Genomic DNA, 23,408 nt, shown 5'->3' with positions numbered 1-23,408 from the left:
CACACAGGTACTTCTTGCACAACTAGAGGCAGTAAGGATTTATTACCTAACTGACATAGGTTCATAGGCTCATAGGAGATCACTAGGCTAATGACCCAAGAGCCCTTATAAGCCTAGCCATATTTAAGCCAAGTTTCCCAATTTTCAATAGCTAGGTGAACAACTTTCACAGAGGTATGAGTCTATGCTATGGTATCTAATATAGACTTCCTCTGTCCATGAGGGACATGGGCACCACCCCAGAAGTAAATTTATGATTACCCATCCATTTGTCTACACTGTGCTTGAGGTGAGTCAGGGAACGGCTTTGTTTCACATGAATGGGAAGTGTATTCCAGAGAAGGGGGAGTCTCTGTGAGATGTATCTAACTCTCTAACATGATTTATATGTCAGAGACTAGGCTAAAATGTCTGGAATGAGTAACCCTCTTGCAGTTTAATTTAAGAATGTGTAACATTGCCATCAGGGCTGGATCAGAGACTGACACATTTTTAGACTTAAGGAGCACATGGATGACCTTCTCTCTTGAGATAATATGCCGAGGAGTGGTGGCAAGCATAGTTTGGGAGATGACCAGTGGGAACAGGGGGTGAAGTTTGATCCAAATCGGTCAGCTAGCAGGTTGGTTATTTCTTCCAGCTGAGTATGGGTGGTGCCACCTGTGAAGATATTTGAAGGCTGCCAGCCTAGCTAGATAGAATTTTGTAGATAATTCTATGCCATTGTAAATATGAACATAATCCACAGAAAGAAGAAAAAAACTGTGTTAAACGTTGAACTTCAAAAATGTAACCATAGTGCACTCTGCTGGAAGAAAGCTGATAAGTCAAGCATTGTATGACTGTTTGATCTCAAAGCTCGGAGACATAATGTCTGGACTGAGGAATTCCTTCTATTGTTTTGAGACCAGAGTTAATTGCTAGATTTTACATGTATAATGTCTCTTGTTGCTGTAGTTTCCTAGCCAGGTGCAAGATCAAAGAAATGTTAAAACTTGAGTTTCTGTTAGCCTGGGAGCCAGAGAAGAATGATGTAATCTAAAATGAGTCAGCAGTGATGTATTATTTTTAAGATTTTCTCAGAGAGAATCAGAGCATCTTGGATTTTGTCTAAAGAACATCTACTCTCCAGTACTCTACATTTGCTCTATATGTAAGTTTATTTAGAACTGTGATTGCCCTCATAGTTATATAGGAATTAAGTCAAATTTAGTCTAGCTGTTTTCTATATTTATTTCGGACTATTCTACAGTATTATTTTAAAAATGTTCCTGTGATTTCTGAACTCTTGACTCACTGTGTTGAATTGAGAAGACTTGTCTTGTGTTTTTATTATTTATTATTAAATATTGTTAAACCTTTCAACTGTGGCTGTTTTGTGTATAGATAATTTAGGCTCTAGAGTAAATTGCATGTATATAGTGATACTGTACAAAGCCACTTCAAATAAGCCTTGCTGTTCATCACACTTACTAATTGGATAATAACATTGGAGATTAATAACTGGACACCCTTTGGTAAGGGCCTTTTTAGTAGCTGATAAGAGAAGTTGGTGGCAGTAATTGCTACCGTATAGCCTGGCAGGAGGGGGCATAGCTGGAGAACCTGTGCAAGCCTTCCCCAGGACTGTCTGTGTGTTTGTATATAAACCAGATCTCAAAGTGTAAGTGTGTGTGTGTGTGTGTGTGTGTGTGTGTGTGTGTGGGTGGGTGTTTGTCAGCTACTTGGGAAGGGACACAAAGCACTGGTTGGACAGAGAGGGCACTGGAGGTTTTGGCTTGATTACTTAGCTGAGATCTGTACCCTATAGCTGTGCCAGTGGGGAGTCTTACTGGGAATCTGGAGAGAAAGGGAGAAACCAGCCCCAGACTGACTGTGATCTCTGTGCATTCTTAAGGGAAATTGTACTTTACTATGTCTGTATTTTTTATCCTTACGAATGTGGACGCCCCTCCCTGGTGTTACTGGTGTAGATTGATGGTCCTTGATTACTGGGCCAATGCACAGGTGTTACACTATCCTCAAACAGCTGTCCACATAGTTGGTATTCCCCTTAAGATTTCCAAAGTAGTTAAAAATGCTTTGTGATTTTCCTTGGCTAGGGAGGCTATTTTTGTTTCATAATTTACTTTTGAGGACTTGACCACCTCTCCGATTTGTTTGTTTAGACTAATGAGGGATGTTTTCTTCAACTGAGCCTGTCCCTATTTATTTTAGAACATCACTTTCTTTCTTTTGTTGTATGGCCTGTTTATACCAGGGTCTAACAGGGTAGCTTGTTTTTCCAATAAGACCTGAGTTTAATCAGGTCTGGTACTGCCGATTCTTTATAACTGCTTAAGTGGCTATAAAGGACATTGGTGTACATCACTGCATAGTATTCTGGGTTTTCTGGGTTCATGGAACTTTTGGAGAAATTATTTAGCATTTTTGAGATTGATGGGGCATCTAGCCTTTCATTTATTTCAAAAGATACCATTTTGTGGTCTGATCTTACCAAGGAGAACATTATATGGGAGGAGTAATGCTCCCTATGTTAGTGAGTACTATGTCCAGGCTATTTGAGCCCCTAGTGGGTGTGCTGATCAGCTGTTCCAGAGCATTTCCACTGATAAAGTTCAAGAACCTCTGAGCCTACATGTTAGTTGTTGTGTTTGCTCCTCAGTCAATGGTTGGGCAGTTAAAATTACCCATGGGTAAGGTATTGGGCTGCATGGTGAATGACTCCAGTAAGTCAAGCACATTGCATGTTTTTCCTGGGTCATGGTGGGAAATTATAGCTAGTGATGATGTGGTAGGGGATTTTAGCATATGGTTAGTTGCACATGAAGTAGCTTGACAGAGGTGTACTGTTTGACCAGTCTTGGGGTGTACTAATTCTTTATGAAGATGGATACACCTCTGCCTTTGGTCTTTCCTGTTCAGTTAGTGGTCTGGATGTATGGAAGACATTGTAGCCTTGCAAGACCAGGGTGTTTTCCATAGCTTTGAGTCATGTCTCAGTGACTACAAATGTCAGCATTTTCCAAGGTGAGGAATGCTTCTAGGGAATGCAGTTTTTTTTTTGTTTAGACAAACAGTATTGAGCAGTAGTAGCTTGAGCTTATCTAGAGAAGATTTTGTTACTTTGGGAGGTTGATTACTTTGACACTACCTAAAAAGGCACTATGGGGTGGCTAAAGCCTTTTCCAGTATCCAAAAGCCTAGATGAGATAGGTACAAACCATCTCTTCCAAAACAGTGTGGTCTGTTGATCATGCCCTCCTGACTGATAAATATTGGATCCTCTTGGACTGACACTAAAAGTTAAGCCAATTGTTAAGTCAGTCATTTTTTTTGTTTGTAATGTGGCATCATCCTTGGTGAAGGTAGAATACTGCTCAAGACTAGGCCCATACCTGCCCATGACACATAATTTGAGAGCTTAATCATGTCTTTCTTCACATAGTTGAGGGAGGTACTTCTCAGGTCATTCACACTCAGTTGGACTATGACAGTCATACTGATGCTTGTGCCTGAGTGACTTGAGTGCTTGTCTAATCTGACTGATCCTGGCACCTGACAGACAGCTAACCTTCTCCTTATCCAGTCTGGTGAGGGCATATCCATGTGTCTCACTATGGTGTCTCCTATGACCAGTATGTTAGGTTTTGAGGTGTTTCACCTAATGAACTTGTTTGTTGAGACACTGGAGGGTGTATTATTATGTGCTGTGTTTGTTGCTGGCTTTCTTCTGTGTATATGTGGTTTCTGGAGGCAGTGTTTGGGAGGCCTTTGAGTTTTTGGTAAGTTACTAGTGAGTATCTCTGCATATGTGGGTTTATGTGTCAAATCCTTATTAAGTGTCGGAAGTGATACATGTGTACTGACAACCTGTTGGACATTCAATATGTATGTATGTAAAAGTCTTACCTCCATTTTCATAGTATAACTACATCTCTCACATAATAGTATCTGTTTGCTTGTTTCAGGGTTAAGTGGTTGTCTGTATACACAAGACAATTACTACATTGCCTCAGGATGCCCATGTCCATCAGGCTAGCTACGGAGAGGTAGGAAGCCACCCATCCATGATATCAAGTTCTTACTGTGGGTTTTATCCAGGAAAGAAATGAATTAACTAGACTGGACTGTGCTGGTAGCACAAAGACTATTATTAGGAACTATACTTTGTGTAGTCTAAGGTTAACTAACAGAGCGATGCTACTCAGTGCACACTTTAGTTTCTCCTAGAGCAGCAGAGGGCTGAGTATGATTTCAGTGATAGTTATTTTAGGGAAATTTTGTCTTCAAGGTGTTTGCATCTATACAGGGCATTGCTAACTGTCATTGCTCTGTGAGCAGCTCCATGCAGGTGTGAGGCTTATATACAGGGAAAATGAAACAGGTTTTAAGCTATCTGCCAATCAAGAAAGCATACAATAACCCTTCTACCAGCAATCTCCAACTCAGATAGATCTAGAGCAGCTCACACATGTCACAAGAGTGCATAAAAGTGTATTTAATGCAAAATGGCTGGTTTGGAGTCCAAGTGTAAGAAGACCACAACATTTATATACAATAGCCCCGAATATCTGATACACTGTAATATGTACTTAAAGCAGCAGTAGAACAGTATGTTTTTTTTTAATTTAAAGTGAAGTAAATATCACAGGAGCCTAATAAACTGCTATCATAATGACATATAGAAGTGCAAAATAATACCAATTTTTGTCTTTTTTAGCTGAGGATTGTCTTAGCTGTAAGCAGATTCACTAGAACTATCTGGCATAGTCACCAAATGATGAGCAGCTCTGATAAATTAATACAAACTCCATGCAAATGTGAGGCTTATATACAGTCAAAAAGGAACAGGTTTTAAGTTAACTACTAATTAGTAAAGCACACAACAAGCCTTCCACCAGCAATCAACAACTCAGATAGGTTTAGATCAACACATTTCTGCCACAAGAGTATAGAAAAAATGTTCTTAATGTAAAATGTGCGGTTTGGAGTCAAAGTGTAAGAAGACCGTACAATCTAGATACAACAGCCCTAACTATCTGATACAATGCAATAAATACTTAAAGCATCAGTAGGACAGCGCAATTTCTTTATTATTTAAAATACAGTGCAGCAAATATAGCAAATATCACAGGAAATTAATAAAATGAAATCACGGTTATTAATAAAAGTGGAGAATAATACTTATTTTCATCTTTGTAGTAGAGGATTGCCTTAGTTGTAAGCATTAGGAGTAATTTTACTTGAGAGCATTGTCTCCAGTGACATTGTGTAAATACATGTCTCAAATACTTCATCATTTGTTTAAGAATTGGATGGCTGTTAGTGAACATTAGGAAATTTCTATATTGTCTCAGGATGCCCATATCCACCACACCATCGATGGAGGTGGTAGGTAAGTTATATCCATGGCAACAAGCCCTTTTTTATTGATTACTGTATACTCACACAGCAGCTGTCTAAAGTCAGGAATATCTGGTTTGCAACTCTCAGGCAGTGTTTGTCACTGCTCAAACTATTTGCCTGTGCACAACTAGATATTGGTGAAATTTCAAGGGTACTTTTAATAGGAAAAATGTCAACTCAAAGTGCCTGCATTTATATAGGGCACTACCAAATACTTGAGGGAAACAACTGTAGTAGATGGTGATGATTTATGGATGAAGTATTTAGGGAGATACTCTGAAGTTAGATGAGACACTAGTAAATGAAGCAGTATTTACTGAAAAGAAAGAATTAGCTTTGTCAAGAATGATGAATAGTGGGGATTCATCTAATTGGCTACAACCTACCTTCCTACCTACCTAGTAGTAGCCAGGTTGTAACTAATTAGGTGAATAGTGGGGAATTCAACTAATTGACTACTACCTGAGTGTGGATAGTGCTGGGGTGACCACAGCTCTACACTACTGGAGTACAATGTCCCTTTGCTTCTTCTCTCTCCACAATCATAACAGTAGCACTAATTCCAAGATGGGAAGCAGCCGCAAACTGTTTGGCGATGAGCAGTCTTGTCCCAGATGATTCATGGGTATGTAGGCTTGCTGTTGCCTTTTTCCAGTAGATGTTTCAAATAGCGACCAGACTAATCAGGAAGGTCCCACACACACACTCACTGTGCAATCAGAAACAGTACGGATTCTTTGCAAACACAACTTTGAAAAGTATAAACAGTGCTCACTTGGCAAATATAAACATTCTAAAATAAATATGTAAGCAGTAGCTGTCTAAAACATAACATACTTTGATGGATTGTAAGACAGTTATCCAAAAAGTATCATAAATTCAATACTTTTAACAGCCTGCAATAATAGCTTTGTTTGGCAGCACTTGGAGAACAAAGCAGTCTTTCTGACTATGGTGGAAGTTCCGTAGCCCAGTGTTCTGTTTATATCATGTAAATTAACCCCGCTGGGCACAATAAATATGTCGATAAACTCATTATCATTCCTGAATCATTCGATCTGCTCAAGGTGCTGCATATATGAACACGGTCTTAGGACATACACGCTGCCATGTGCATGCCTGAGCAGCACATCAATGAGTATTCACAATGTTGGCTAGGTAATCCTTGCAAGTGTGACTTATTAGTAGTTGTACAAGTTTAATTGCTTATTTATCACTCATGCTGCTGGGAAGTGCGTTTACTGAGGCTGTGTTATAGAGAGAATATGCTTATGGACAAGGTTTCAAGTACATTTAATGACTTTGAAGATAACCTTTATACATCATTTAGTAAAATATTGTTAGAAGATAATGTGCTTGTGAGGACAAAGTGACTGTAAGTCATATGAAGTGTATGCAACATACACATCCAGACCCAAAAGTCAAACTCCTTGCAGAATGTAATGCAGTGATGGTACAATGGAATCACAACAGAGGAATGCACTCAAAAAGGAAATAACATATTTTTGTCTTGCAGACATTTTTTTGTACTTTGACATGCTTTGCTATCATAACTTCTGCAAGGATTGCATCCAGCAGAATGTCTACTGTGAAAGTACAGATGATGAGTGTGCTAACATGGGCATCTTGCTGTAAATGTAAAATGTCAGCAGTACAAAGCTGAGTATGTGTGCTCTATTTTCTCTCCCTCAGTATGCCAGTGTTGATGTGCGAACATTGCTTATCATGTCAGTGTTTCATGGTAATGCCATGGATTCACAGTTGAAATCTAGTGTGGTTGATGTCTGTGCAAAAGTAGGGATAATTACCGACAACATTTTTCCTTGCATAAGGCCAGAAAGGTGTGAAATTATCACACTGATTCATCATTTTTTTTTCTGGCCTCATCCTTTGTGCAATGCTTGGGATTGTACTTCAATGACTGTCAGAGCTGACTATCATTGAATGACAACCCACTTCCCAAGCCAAAAATTATAAAATCTATTTCACATATGCAAAGAAATGACCATCAGTGATGCAAATGAGAGTGTTTTCATTTGTGCATTTTATTCAGTCCTCTAGACAGTACTGATTGAAGAAAATCTACTTGTTATGTACTTTTTCTAGGTGGGCCAATTAGTTAATAAAGTGGTTTGAATCTAGACTAAGGACAGTTTGATTTTAGGGGTCACAATAAATCATTATTTGCTGTAATTGAACCTGAACTACACATGCAATGTAAAACATGAATGTTAGAACACGTGCAATGGGTGATAAACAATATAATTGTGATCTGTGACATCTGCAGTACTTACACTAATGATTATAGTAAAACACCCTTGAATGTGTATGATGCTACAAATACATTGTGTCAATTTGTGTACAAAAGTATGACAGTACAATTAGCAGAATAAAATTATGTGGGAAATATGGAGAATTCAGGAACACAGTTGTAAAATATGTCTGAACATTGTTTCTGGAAAATAATTTTCATTACAATAGGAGTACATTGCACTTAAGCAGACTGTGCAAAACATCACCTCCTGTAAACGCTATATGCCCTCTTCCTCAACAAGACGTATTACATAAATGCATCATAACATCAAGGAAAAAAACAAGTTTTCAAGTGGCAAATACTATTAAACATGTCAGTGGTTCATGGTAATACCAGAGGTGCAGGGTTCATATCTAGATATTTGACATCCCTGTGAAAGTAGGGATCGTTGCTATCAACATTTTACTTGAAAACAACACAAGAGTTCAGAAACCACCACTTTCATTTTGTTTTTTGGCTGCATCCTTTGCACAACACTTGGCATTCCATGTCAAGGTTTGTCAGTGCTGGTCATCATTCACGTAAAGTTCAATTCCCAAGGAAAAAAACTAAAAAATGTATTTTGCATGCAGAAAGACTTAGCCATCAGTTGTGCAAATAAGAGTGTCAGTGTTGTCTTGAGGCAGCACTTTGGACAGTACTGAATGCAAAAAATACACCTGCCATGTAATGCAGTAATTTCTGAAAAACAGCATAAGCAGTGCAAAGGTTTGTATCTAGGTTAGGGATTGTTTTTAATTTTGTGTTCAAAATAAAGTGCTGTAATTTCATTTTTCTGTACTTGAATCTGAAGAACACTTTTAAGATATGAATTTTCCAACACAAATGAGTCTAATAGATGTTAAATAAGTTCACTGTTATCATTGTCAATTGTGTTACTTATAGCCCCGATCATAGTAAAGTTAAAGCACACTTGCATGTGCATGATGTTATAAATACTTCTTGTGCAAAAGGATAAGGCATTTCAATTAGCATCAGTAGGAGTAAGGGAAATCTGAAGAGGTCAGTAAAACAGGTTTAAACATATGTCTGAACAAGGTTTCATTGGAATAATATTTGTCATCACCCCAAATGTATATTGTACTGTTGTACAGTATGCTATGTTATACATAATGCCCTGTAAACTCTTTATGGCCCCTGCCTCAATATGTGTATCACATTAATGTATCATGTGGTTAATGAATACAACAGTTCATCACAAAAAGTCAGTAAACACTGTAATGAAATGGCACTTGAACATCCTATGGCAAATACTCAACAACGACAAAAAATTATGCATGCTCTAAGGCATTACAATCAGCAGAGCAAATATGCTTGGCTTTGGCATGCGTCAGTTAGCATTACAAATATTGCAAAAATAAATCCAATGTAAACTTTTCCACAGGAATGTGTATATGTCTGAAATTATCAATCCAATAAAGGAACAACTCATTGTGCAACAGTAACAGGTTTGCCAGAATTAGGTCTATTGCCACTCAGGTTCAAAAGTGGACACCTGAATGTAAACTTGAGAATATCAGTTCTTCTGTGACATTAATATTTAATGCACAAAATAAAGAAGCTCAGGTTACTTCTTGTCATGGCATTCAGTTCCAGGAGCTATCACTCACAGTTTTTACAATTGATTTGCCACTAGGCATTGTGTATCATTTAAAGTAAATTTACATATGGGCAACACTGACTGACAGCATCAGCAAGATTGTGATGTCGTATTTGTTTGTGTCAATGTCCTAGCTATGACTGCCATCAACCATCACAGAGAATATGCAGAGAGGTGACCATATATCATTTGAACCGCAAGTGAGATGTCATAATTAAACAGAAGATGATGGAGTCTCTGTGTAACAGTCGTGCATACTGTACGCAGATCAGTATACATGGCAAAGTCTCAATGGTGTGTTTCCCACTTAAAGTGGGCATTGAAGAAATCATACTCACATTCCATTCCACTTTGAGCTTTGTATAGTGTAAATGCAGTTTCCTACATAGTCCATTATTGCACACAAGCTGAGATCTGCATTGGGTGCCAGTTTACTGCTATTTTTCCTGATATCCTTAAGAAGACATGGCAGGAGATGGTGAGGATGGTGCATAATTTGGAACATAAAGGTAGTCTCAAGAGGAGTTTAGTATCTTTGTTGGACTCCACGTGAAACACTACAGCCAAAGGCTGTTGCAGGAAGACTATACCAGGTTCCATTACAAGGCTGGGGTTTGGGACAGCTTGGCCATGTCTGTCACCAATGCAAATGGCATCCGATGCACCACTGGACAATGTTGTCATAATGTTGTCATCATTACAGTGACTTGAAAAGGTGCAAGCAAGGCCTCCTTCTCTGATGGAAGAAATTTGTTAGAGCCAATGATCCACTGAGTTGTGTAAGTATAGTGGCCTATTACCAGAAAATAAAATACCATGGCTTACCAACACAAAAAAAGTGTTCATTACACTTGTTTCTGTTTGTTTGTTTTCTGTTCTGTGTAGTTCTTGAAGAGATAGAAGGGTATGGCTTAGGTATGACAGCATTTAAAATAGATCAGAATTTAAAATCCCTATCAGTTTTGAGGGCAGCAGTCCATAATTGCTTGAAACAGTCACAAATGAGTTGACATATTCTGTATACAACTAACATCCATGTCTTTTCAATTAGCTCTTGAGCATTACATCAACCAAAGATTTTTGTTTAGTTGTGGGTGGGTTCAATTCCAAGCAGCAATTTGTGTATATTACCTAAAGGTTTATTATTCTACAATCAGGCATTAGAATAGCATTGCAATCATTTCACATGGACTGAACATTTTCTGAGTTGGAATGCATAAAACATATATGTAATAGTCATACAACCCTTTGTTTAATGTGTATAATACTGATGACATTACTGTGTGGTTAATCATATGTATGGCTTCACATTCATAAGTGGATTGGGCAAGTCTTAGCATATCTATGTAGAAATATGGATGGAATGTGATATGTTAAAATGATGACATTTATGATATTTACTGTGTTGTCTTTCCACCTTCCACCCTATTTTTCTCTCTTTTTTGTTTGTATATAATTCCTGCTACAATATGAATGACCACCAATATGGGGAGCTAGACTGGCGACGGGGCTACAGGGGATCAGTCTGCCATCCCACCACAGGTGCTACCAGCACAGGCAGCACAGACACCCAGTACTTCTGGGTCACAACCTGACAGTGTTGTTTCCACAACTTCTAGACATCTTGCTTCAAATGCATCAGGTAGCTCTGTACCAGGGGCTGGTGCACTGGTACTCACCGGGAGTGGGACTAGGGGAGGTGGAGATTACATTACCCATCAAGATTAGACAGGGCTGTTGGATGAGATAATGAAGAGGGGCCTCAGCACCTGCATTGGCAGAACATAGAAAATTCAACAAGAAAAGCCTAATCAATGAACCATCTCTCACTGTCTAGGGTATCTACAACAAGAGACAGTGATTAGAGTTCAGAGGATGAGGACTACATTTTTACTGTATTCATGCTGGACAAAGATGTACCTTTGAAGTCTCCTACCTATCCCCTATCTTGGTGTTCCCAATCTTTTGTGCCCATCACCATCCCTGCCTTGTATGTCTAGTATTTCTACGTATTCTACCTAATCTGCATTGCCTACCTAACTCTATTACCCTAACTACCTTTCCCAAAATTGCTGTCTCTCTTAAAAACAAATGGGCATCTGTCTCACAAACAAAATATTATGCCCCATGTATAGCTCTCCACTTTGCTTATGTATGTATGCATGGCACACTTAATTCACTCCAACTGGGCATACAACATTATTAATTTGTTGTCACAAACTGTTGATTTGGTGACTATCTAAATTCCTCAAATTATTTGCTGAGCTACTGTTAGCTTGTGAAATAGTGGATAACTATGGGCTCTACCACCACCATCCTGCACACTCCTTTATTTTTCACCAGAGTCCTATCTTCTGCTTCCCCCCATTTTCACCACTGTCCTATCAACCCCTTTTTACACCTTTAGTCTGGTTAAAAAATAATCACATACCACACACATAGCCAGAAATGGCCCATAAGTCAAACCCTCTATATCTGTTTTCAGCAATTGCTCAATGCCATCTTGCACCAATGCTGAGTGACACTTCACATATATGGCAAAAACTGATGATTTTACCCCCATCCTCATTAATACAGTTCTCATCAGGCCAATGTGCTTAGCCCCATTGTGGGACAGAAAGCAGGACTAATAGCACTATGAGGAGACAGTTATTTTTATATGTTTAATAGCCTGTAGGGTGTATTGTACACAATGTGGGATGTCTTAATTCTCTGTACTGTTATTTATATGTTTAATAGGGTGCAGGGTATAATGTACACAGTGTGGGATGTTTAATTTCTCTGTACTGTTATTTATGTGCTTAATAGGCTGCAGGGATGCAATGTACACAATGTGGGATATTTCAGTTCTCTGTACTGGTATTTATCCTGTCTATCCCTTTATGTAGAATACCACTATCCTGCCCCTTTCGCATATCTTTCCACCTAAAGTATAAGACATCTGTACTTAGCCAAAGTAATGGGGGTAAAGGCTCAAAACTAGGGACTGAGTGCAATTATTGCTCCTACATATTTAGGAAATTTCTCTAATAAAAGATTTAGCATTAGCATGCAATTTCTGAAGGATATAAAATCTGACATATGGATCAATTGGCTAGAAAAAAAAAAACAGAATCTGTGTAAGGAACACATCAACAACAACATGACTTTAACATTTGGACTTTCAGAAAATATGTGAACAGTGCAGTGGTGTGCCCCTCTAGTGTCCCTATTATGAACACTTTACTACAATGATCGCTTATTTAAATGATGACACAGAAATCATTAACATAGCACACTCATTTCCTGAAATGGGTCTGAATCAGAAATGTCTATATGCCTGTAATCCTTATCAGACAGGCCAGATCTTTATCACTTTTTTCCCTCCTAACTTCCAAACTTCCATAGGAATTCTGTATATTCATTGAGGCTTTCCTGTAGATTGATTATACATCACAATGTTATCTCATCTCCTTGTATCTTAACTCTTAATTGTTGAGCCTCATCTACCTCTAATAATGGCATACTTAAGTCTACCATAAGTATTTCCATTTTGCTCTTTCTTGATGTCCACATTTTTTTTATTCAAATTTTCATAAAATATCCGACATATCTCTAATACTGTACATCTACAGGATCTCTGGTTACTTTTCTTGTTATAGGCTTGGCAACAACCCTTTTTAATTTTTGTTGCCTAGGTTGTTGTGCTAAAAGTGTTTGTGCTCTGGAATTATTATAAAATATATAGTTGCTTAACAGCAATGTTTCTAACATCACTAAATGCAATCTTAGGTATTGACTAGCATATCTATGGTATTACACTGGGATGAAATGGCTAAGCTTAAAATGACCTCAGAGTTGATAGCCTAGTAATCCCCTATGATCCTATGATCCCATGCATATTATCCAGATACTCCCTTATTTTCTCTTTAGCACTCTGTAGTTGCTCCTCTTCTTGTGAGATTCCCCTTATTCTGCAATTCTTTGACCTTTGTCAGTCCTTCTCAATAATTACTGTTACTTCTCAAACATATTTCTTTTTATTTTATTTCTATCCTATTTTTGACTCCACATTCATCTTATCTCACTCACTACCTATAACGTCTAAAAAATTCTATCTTTCCTAATAATTTTTGAATAATTTCCACTACTGATTCCTCCCTTTTTAACAGATAGCTAGGGGAACTCCACTGTTTCCTTTTTACTTCATTACCCTGCATTTTTATCTTAGTTATAATTGAAGCATGATCTGAAATAGTTATTGGATAGGTATATCAAAGCTTTCAACTAAATGTACATATTTATGTGAAATATAATTTCTGCCTAGTCCAACCCAGTAATTGTACCTTGGGGAATAATATGTAAATTCTCTCTGAGTTCATAAATGGAGTTTATATTTTCCTTACCAAATATTTACATAAATGTTTACAGAGGTCTATCCTCCTGTGTTATAATTTCCCTTCTAGGTCCCCCAGATATATATTCTCACTGTTGTAAATCAATCTCTAGTCACCACCTGTAAGTAGTATTCCCTGCTGAAAGCTGATTATTTCTCCTCAAATTTTCTTAAGCTCCAAAATAGTTTAAGTGAAATATAAATATTTGCCAGAGTAATCATATGCCTTTCCCAGTAGCCCCTTAATATTACAAATATACCACTATCCTATCACTATTGAAGCTCCTCTAGCAATTAGTATATGTACTCCGCATTTCCTTTGTCCATGATATTCTGCTGAATATCCCTCTTAAATCCTTTCTTTATCAAATTCACATGCTTACATATTTCCATATGCGTATACTGTAGCATTGCTATTTGCACTCTGCATTTCTTAATATAAATCAATGCTCTTACATTTCTGTCTATACCAGTGAGGCCATTCACATTCCAAAATAATATGGATAGTGTAGTCTTTATGATAAAAAGTTATTATTCCCACATATTATATATGACAGCTTTTTAAATGTCTATTTTTAGCTTTTGTGTTATATGCACCCACTAATGTTTGACAGGATGATCTATTAAACTTTTTGAAGTAGTGATTATTGAAACAAAGATAAAATAACTGGAAGTAGGATGTTTGGGAAAAGGGTAGGAGCAAACTCCATAAAAAATGGAAATTATTGGAACAATGCATGTAGAATAATGTTTTGGAGGGGGAGTGAGGTTTAGGGGAAGGTAGGAATTGAGCAGTTTATGTAATGTTGGATTGATGACAATTATATAAAAGAATGTATGTGATGTATGATGTTTTTAATGGTGAATGTGTTAACATGGTTTGTTTTCTTTTTATAAATGTATGTTTCCCTGTGTCTTAAGGGATATTTCAATCAAAAATGAAGAATGAAAAGTAGAGTCCTCTTCTGTTTGATGGCTCACTTTTGTTGGACTGACCTTTGTATTTCATCCTTAGCCTATTCTGCATCAAAAATTACTTTGATCCTCTGTGAAAAATATTCTGAAGACAGCTAGATACAGAGGCTTGAATCTGAAACCTGCCTCTTGACAGTCCTTGATTGTCAGAATAAATCTGCATTTCTTCTGACTGTCGTACAGTGAATAATCATTTTCCACAAACATGTTGCTATCTCCAGTTTTTAATACTTTACTCTTCTGCCACAGATTTGTTAGGATCAACTCCTTCTACTGGTATGTTTGCAGCTTTACTAATACAGGGCTTGGCTGCTTTTTCATGGCCAGGTTTACAGCATACATATGATGTGGCTTTTCAGTTAATAAATCCTGTAGAATACCAGTCCAGTTGCTTATTTGGGCTTTCATAAAATAAATGCAGTCTACTGCTATAAAAGTAAATAGTTGTAGTGGAGTGTTCTATGTAATGCTTCTAAATGTTACCTGAGTATTTTGTATGTTGCATATGTACTACCATTATTTCTCATGGAGCTCAGTTAAGAAGGGGTTTGTTTGCCCACTTATTCTTTCCCCGCAATCAAACAGAAATAAGTAAGTAATAAATAAATATTCTGAAATATGTAGACATGAAGAGGTTTATTAGCAGAGCAATCAGGAAGACCCCAAATTAGCAGTAGTAAACTATGAAGGGAAGTGTTTTTCTTTTTTTAAATTTGCACAAATCGTTTTCAGTTAATGTAATCTGTCTCCATGCTATTCAGCTAAGAAAGTAAGACAAGGCTTTTTGAAATCCATAAAGGACAAATAAAATAGTTCTTTAACACTTCAACCTCAGTGGGATTCAGTGACATCTATTTTTTGTAAGAAACTCAAGTAGCATGCTGCGTTTCTAAAAATTAGTATTTTGATTTTTTATTTTAATCACATTTTAAAAAGTGAAAACTACTGTGATTGCTCATTATGAAGGGTAAGATCCCAATAAGAACCAGGAGAAAAGCATCATGTTGATGTTCCATGTTTCGCTGTTTTTTTTTTTTTTTTTTTACACGTTGCTCAATTTTTGGAGCTTTAATTTGATACTGTATGTCACAGGGAATCAGCTGCATTTATTAAATCAGTCTGTTGTAGCATTTCTAATACCTTTCTAGTACACTTCCTTAATGTCTGGACTCTGCATTCTGCATTTCTGAAAGAAGTGCTATCTGTAAAGTAGTAGAGACTCCAGATTTTTTTTTTGCCAGGGTAAAATACGTGCACATTAGCTAGCAGGTGAGGCATGTGAGAACCAAAAAAAAAAACTCTTATGTATAGCAACAAAAGGCTCCAGAAAACTCCAGAAAAATGAAAAATAAAAGTAAGATAATCCATAATGCTTCATCATGTCCCCCTTCATATCTCTCCAATGGCAGTTTGATATGACAGTGAAGAACAAAATGGTCACAAATATGTATTTCAGCTTCTTGCTGCCAGGTATATATACAATATGCCTCTTCACACCCTCCCCCAGATTTTTGTTGCCAGACTTATGTAGTAAGCATGTTTGTTCACTTCTATCCCCAAAAGATTGTTGATCATGCAATTCCACTAGACAAACTCTATAATCATGAAGCACTGATCTCATCTTACTGTACTTTCAAAAACAGACAGAACTGGAACATGGTCAAATGGGGCCCTAGGCAGATTAACAGTATGAAACCCTTCCCTAGCCATATCAATATCCTGTTATCTGGCAGTCTCTCCCCAGGTACCATAAAACACTGCTCAAACCTATCAGTCTCCATACTGTTTACATCCTTACTTTTCTAATGAACACAGAGACTTGGATTTAATTTAAAACGAGAACACTGACAAGCCATTTACAGAACAAAACCAAAATCTCTCAGACTGATAACAGACTAAACATGAGCATCAATAAACCTTTCTTCCCTTGAAACTTACATTTCTTGAAAGTGCAAGGTAAGCCATTAAACTATAAGAGAAGTGTTGGAATTCATGGTGAAATAGCATGCAATTAAGCATTAATTACCAGCTATGTGAAACAAGGAGAAGTGGAAATGTACAATGTGAGATCATATTGGGCAGGATTCACGAAGGCTTGCACGGAGTGTAAGAGACGTGCAACACTCCATGCAAGCCTCGCGATCCAGGAACAGCCCTAAACTCCGTGTAAGAGACCAGCTAAAACATCTCTTACACGGACTGGGCGTGGACATGCTAAATACCTCACTTGCATCCGAAAGGTATGCAAATGAGGTATATTAGCGATCCACGAAGCAGAAACCAGTCCGTGTAGGAGACGTATTAGCTGCAGAAATGTACTCAGTTGACAACTGAGTACATTTCTGCAAAATCCACAACGGAGCGATGTCAGCTCCGAAAAAAGGTTGCATATGAGTCAGGCAGCATGCCAATGGCCAAATATGTGGCCATTGGCAAGATAACCCGATGCAAAATATTAAAAATATGTTTTTTTTTTTCGGCAATCGCCGATGTGTAAACCCAGAGCAGCCCCGCGCAAACGGGCTGCGCTGTATAAAACCATAAAAAAGAAGGTTATAAACCCACAAATGTGGGTTTCATGCAATACATGGAATGACAATGCAGGGACCAGCAGACCAAAACCAACATGGCCACCGTGTAGTGGTTGCTAAGGGGGGAAGCTGAGTCTAAGACATGTAACTAAGCATTAGTAGGCAATCTCATGTAAATGAGGGTTAGGATACTGAATCCCACAGTCACATAGCAAATGAGCATGGTCTGAGTAGTGTAAGAGATACAAAAGGGGGAGGAATAGAGTAGGAGATAGGTGACATCACGGGGGGGAATGGTAGACAGAAACGCAGTTCATTGGCGGCCAGTGTAACATGACAGATGACAGGCACAGATCATGGAAAGAAGTGTGCCACTAGATAAGTCATGGAAAGACAAGAAATGGAAGGTGTACACTGTTACCTATACCAAAGTTTCTTGCTGGCCGTGCATGCACACGTGTGCGCGCAATGAAGCGCGAGTAAGGCAGTGTGTGCGCGTGTAAGGCAGTGTGAGCATGTGGGAGCGTGTTGGGAGATGTTTAACACTGTTTGCGCGGGTGTGCACGCGTGTAAGACAGTCTGAGTATGTTGGAGGCTGTTGGCAGACGTGTAACAGTGTTTGCGCGGGTGTACGCACGTCTAAACCTGAATAAGTAGATCCTTAACCGTGTAAGCACGTGTGCGCGCGTGTAAGCCACTGTGAGCGTGTTTCAGATAGTATGCAAGTTGCTCCCCCCTGAGGAAACAGAAAGGAAAAAGGAAGCAACAGAATTAATAGGAAGCTAGCAGGGATAACTGCTGAAGCTGGCAGGTGAAAATAATTAGAAGCAGGCAATTACACATGCAGAATAGTAGCCCAGCCCAGCACTTAAAACTCTGCAAACAGTACTGCAGGATGTTCTCATTAAGAGACACTGCAAGACAGCAGTAAGCTAATAGAAGTGAAAACTGAAAAAGCTGAACTCAGAGCAGAAATGCTAGGGGCTGCCATAGCTGTCATAATGAGACATCGGCGACTTGCTGAGGGTGGTGACAATGCAGATGGTGCCAGACAACCCACAGTGAGGAGACGGAGAAGAGTGTACAGGCCCAGGGTCACCTACCACGGGTTACATGAGCTGGAGATAGTAGAGCGCTATAGAGTGAACAGAGAGCTCCTGCAGCAGATTGTTGAGCTGTTCAGGCCACGCCTCACACACAGAACCAACAGAGGGGAACCCATCCCAGTGGAAACCAAGGTATGTGTTGGCCTAAGAATACTAGCAACAGGTACCTTCCAGAGACCAACTGGTGATATGATGGGGATATCACAGGCATCAGCCTCCAGGGTACTACACCAGTTCCTGGATGCCATGTCAGCACATGTCGGTGATCATGTATATTTCCCCAATGCCCGTGAGGTATTGGCCAGCAATATGCGTCTCTTCCAGCAAATAGCGGAATACCCTGAGGTACTGGGTGCTATAGACTGCACGCACATATGCATCAAAGCACCAGCAGGAGAGCGGGGTAGGGCCTACATAAACCGCAAGGGCTTCCCCTCCATCAACTGCCAGGTCGTGTGTGATGCCCATTGCATAATAATGAATGTGTGTGCTGGCTGCCCTGGGAGTTACCACGATTCCCACATCTGGCATTTGACGCAGCTGTACCAGACATTTGCCAATGGGGACATCCCACACGGACACCTAGTGGGGGATGCAGGTTATGCACTGGAGCCATGGCTGATGACACCCATCAGAAATGCACACACACCTGAACAGGAACGCCATAATGAGGCACACGCACAAACACGTAATGTGATAGAGCGAGTGTTTGGGCTGCTCAAGCCACGGTTCCGGTGTCTGGACACATCTGGTGGAGCCTTGCAGTACACACCAACTACATGTACCCAAATTGTCATGGTATGTGCTATGCTACATAATATGATCCTGCGAAAACAGCTGCAGCAGGACCAGCATAGGGCCGGGCCAAACAGCCCCCCACCATTGCCAAGGCCACCACAGGCAGAGCGTGACTCAAGAGGAGGAACAACCTGAGCCTGCCCCAGTAGGCAGAAGGAGGCGTGCCCAGTATGCCCTGGCCTTGGCAAAGAGGCAACGCATAGCACATACATTGGCTCAGTAGGAACCTTGGGAATGATACCCCTCTCTGACTCACTCATATAGTAACAGGGATGCCTAACGTGACACAACCTGCTCTCAAACATGTACAGGGAAGTGTAATATGCGCATCCGACAGAGGCAGCCCTGCTGCACCACCTGAGGCATGAATGCTATGTGTCAAGTAATGTAACACCAAATACTATATGCACACCTGAGGACCCTAACTAACATCCTACTCTCACCAAGCATCACGCCACAACATGACAAAGAGATGATCAAGTGCAACAATTGACTGAAGTATCGCAGTTATTCAAAGGGGACCCAATGTGTGCCAGTCTGGGATGACATGCTGAGCATGACATGATGCACCACCTGCTAGGACTGGTGTGCACCTTTCAGTGCAGGCCGTATGGATACTGGCAAAGGCTGTTGTCACCCACAGTGTGCCCTGAATAGGTAAGGCTCAAAACACAAACCTATCTCCATAGGTACCAGAAGGGATAAGAATAGGATAAGGGATAAGTCAAAACAGCAAGATGCATGCAGTCTAAACTCACCCAGTATGGAGAATGTTGATAACTGTGCTGTAACAGACAACTGAGGCAAGGCACACAACAGCACCCTAACACTACCAGGTTACACCCCATACTGTGCTGTACATCCTCCAAACTTGGAACAAGCTACGAAAGGAGGGTGACTAGCATGAATTGTCAAGGATAACCACACCCCCATGTCAGTACCACAACAAAAAGTAGCATGGACTAGCCATGCTCAAGTAACAGTGGCTAAAACTGCCCCCCAGTTCATAGCCTGCTATAGACTACTGTCCCAACACCAGGAACTGCATCCGGCCTATGCTGGAATACATGAATATATCAAGTCCTCCAACCCACATTATATTGGGTGACTGCAAATACCCAGACATAGGCTGGGAGCATTATACTAGCTCCAACAGTGTCGGACAAAGGTTCATAGAATCCACAAACCAAAAGGCACAGGAACAACGTACCACCCCCACAAGAGTGGTAAGCATACTGGATGTGATAATCAGCAACATGGGTACTGGATGTCAAGTTGAGAAGTGTATTCCTCACTGGTAAAACCAGACCATAGAGTAATCACACTGGATATACAAATCCTGACCACAGTCCCTGGCCGGAAACCACAGTGGAAAACATGTGTTAAGCAATATCTGCACCTCCAAACTGATGTGGAATCCATGAAAGGTCCCGTGCAGGTGCAAAATATGGGCCACACCTCAGAACCTGTAATACAGCCATTCCATGAACACTGCCAGTAATGCTTGGATTATGCAGTCCTAAATTAAAACAAGACACAGTGCCTAAACCTGGCATGGTGGACACCAGCCATAACCAAAACATGCAAGAGAATGAGGAAGCTACTACATGATAGAGCAAACATGAACAATGAAGTAATCACTGATCAGTAGTATGGCATTAACATCTGTCCACACATGCAATCCACTAAGGCCAGCCACAACAAGTGGAATCTGTGAATCCTGAGGCAATGTCACACCTGCCCCAAGTACACAGACAACCCCCAACCCCACCCAAGAAATACAAAAATATGTGAGAGATGCAACCATCCATCCAAACTGGAGGCTGAGCTCCCTCAACGCAGTACTCCCAAAACAAGTCAGTAGGAGAAGGTAACCACACACACCGCAAACACAGTTCCACATAGACCTATCACAACTGCAAACCAAACACATAAACACAGACAAACATTCCTGGAGGCACAAATTACAAACACAGCACACCAACAGAGGCCTCTAAAGCAGACACCCAATCAAACAGCCTCCAAACATAGCACATGCAACACATAGCACACAAAGCTGGTGTGCCAAACAGTCACAGGACAGACGTAGAAACAACATGCCTGATACAGTTGTAATAGGTGACTCCATAGTCAGACACACTGCTGTCCCGCACACCAGACTGAACAAGGGAAAGGGTACAGTAAGCTGCCCGTAGGCTGCCACAATATGCCACATAACAGAAGTATGTAGGTCACTCCAAAGCAAGTATAAATATGATGCAGTCATAGTCCATGCTGGGGTGAATGACCGGAGATGTACCGCCCTAGACCACATGAAAAGAGACATAGATGAGCTATCTGATTATGTAGTCCATGCCGGTATGACACTCACTGTCCGCAGCATCCTACCCTTACCAAGAGTAATGCCACAGTACAAACACGGAATGATCAGTCATAGCAAGTGGCACACTTACTGGTGTTATTCCAAAGGGATCCAATGTCTGTCTGCTGGGGATGTCATGCTTGACAAGCCACGCAGCTGTCCATGGGATGGCCTGCACCTGTTACCCCTGGGCATCTGAATATTGGATAAGGCCTTTGCCACCTCCATAGAGCCTTTTGTAGGCAAGGCTGAAAAGACTGACCCACCACCCTAGAAAACATAAGTGGGAAGAAACATAAGGGAAATGCTGACCAATGCCAGATGTGTACACCCCAATATGCATGCTCCTGAGGCCATCCCCAGAATGGAGAACATCAATGTCTGTGCAGTGACAGAAACCTGCTGCAAGCCCCCTGACAGCACACCAGCACTACCAGGGTATACCACGTATCATGTGTCATAGCCCCCAAACCTGGAACGAAACATAAAAGGAGGGTGAGTATCCATAGTCAGCACAGACACCCATACATCCAGGTAACTGACAATGCACAAGGCATTGGAGTTCACACATGTGCAACTAACTGTAGGCAAGACTGCTGTGCAGTCTGTAGCATGCTACAGACTGCACTCTCACACACAATAACCCCACCCAGCCATCCTGAAGACAATGGACAGTATGAATGTCCCACCAAATAACAAACAAGGTACCACAAATCACCACATAGGTGATAAACCAGTATGTATGGAAAGAGTAACCAGGGACCTAGGGACACAAGTGGACAGTAACCTGTTATGTGACACCCACATTGCCAATGTGGCCAGGAAGACTGTCTACATTTGACACTGTATCAGGAAAGGAGTCACATCTACAGCAACAGAGGTCATTGTGCCCCTATACTATTCTCCAATCACACCCATAATCCAGTACAATGCCTCATATGGGATGTACCTTACCTGACACCTGCAGCAGTTAGAAAGACCTCAAAGGTACCTCACCAAGAAGATAAAGGGTCACAAATATATGTCATATGCTGCCTGGCTGTAGACACCCCAGCTGAATCCAGTCACATACTGCCTACACAGAGGCATTGCATGCCTGTTGTAGGAGGCCATGCCCAACACAGGAGTAATGGACATGCTCCACCCCAGAAAACACAAATCCATCGGAGCTGTGAGAGGGAGAGATGTCAACCTCAACAAATAATGAAATAGGATGTGCTGGTGGGACAGATACATAATCCAGAGTCTCCCCACACCCTGGACCAGAATCCCATTCCATGTGGCGGAGCCCTCACTGACACTCTTCAACAGAAATCTTGCCAAGTGGATGGATGATTGTAGAGTTACACTGGGGTCTTCACTGTGTCATGTCCAGACAGAGGCACAGCAAAGCAGAACATAAATGGCCATAATATGCACATAGCAAGGGGTGTCAAAAGCCACACACACTCTGGCTAGGCTAACAAATGCCCAGGGTGGATAGCCTAGTATGACCCTATGAACCTATGAAGATACAAATTGTACAGGACACTAAGGATAATCCTAAGGCTTTCGACTGATGGTAGGAACCATGTTGGGAATTCACAGATATGCCCTGAATCACACAAATACCGCAAACACACACACATATTGCCAACATACATCCTGACAGGTGCAGTGCAAACTCCCGAATGCAGAATATCTATCCCAGCAGACTGCTGACCCCCTGACATTGCAGATGCTGAGGTAACAGCCAACATCTACAAAGCAAAACACACAGCAGCAATGGTATGGGATGTTGTCCTGGGCTTAGTGCAACATGGACTCCAAGATGAATGGAATGCCAAACCACACTACTGCTCAATGTCAGCCTTACCACAGAATATGTACCCAAAGAGCAGTGTACAACAACAGTGGTACTTCTCAACAAAGGTGTTGTCTGAATGGATACTGAACACT

Source organism: Protopterus annectens, chromosome 5.part0 (genome assembly GCF_019279795.1).
Source record: "Protopterus annectens isolate FY-2018-M chromosome 5.part0, PAN1.0, whole genome shotgun sequence".
NCBI classification, from domain to species: Eukaryota; Metazoa; Chordata; order Ceratodontiformes; family Protopteridae; genus Protopterus; species Protopterus annectens.
Note: the sequence above shows the minus strand (reverse complement) of the source record.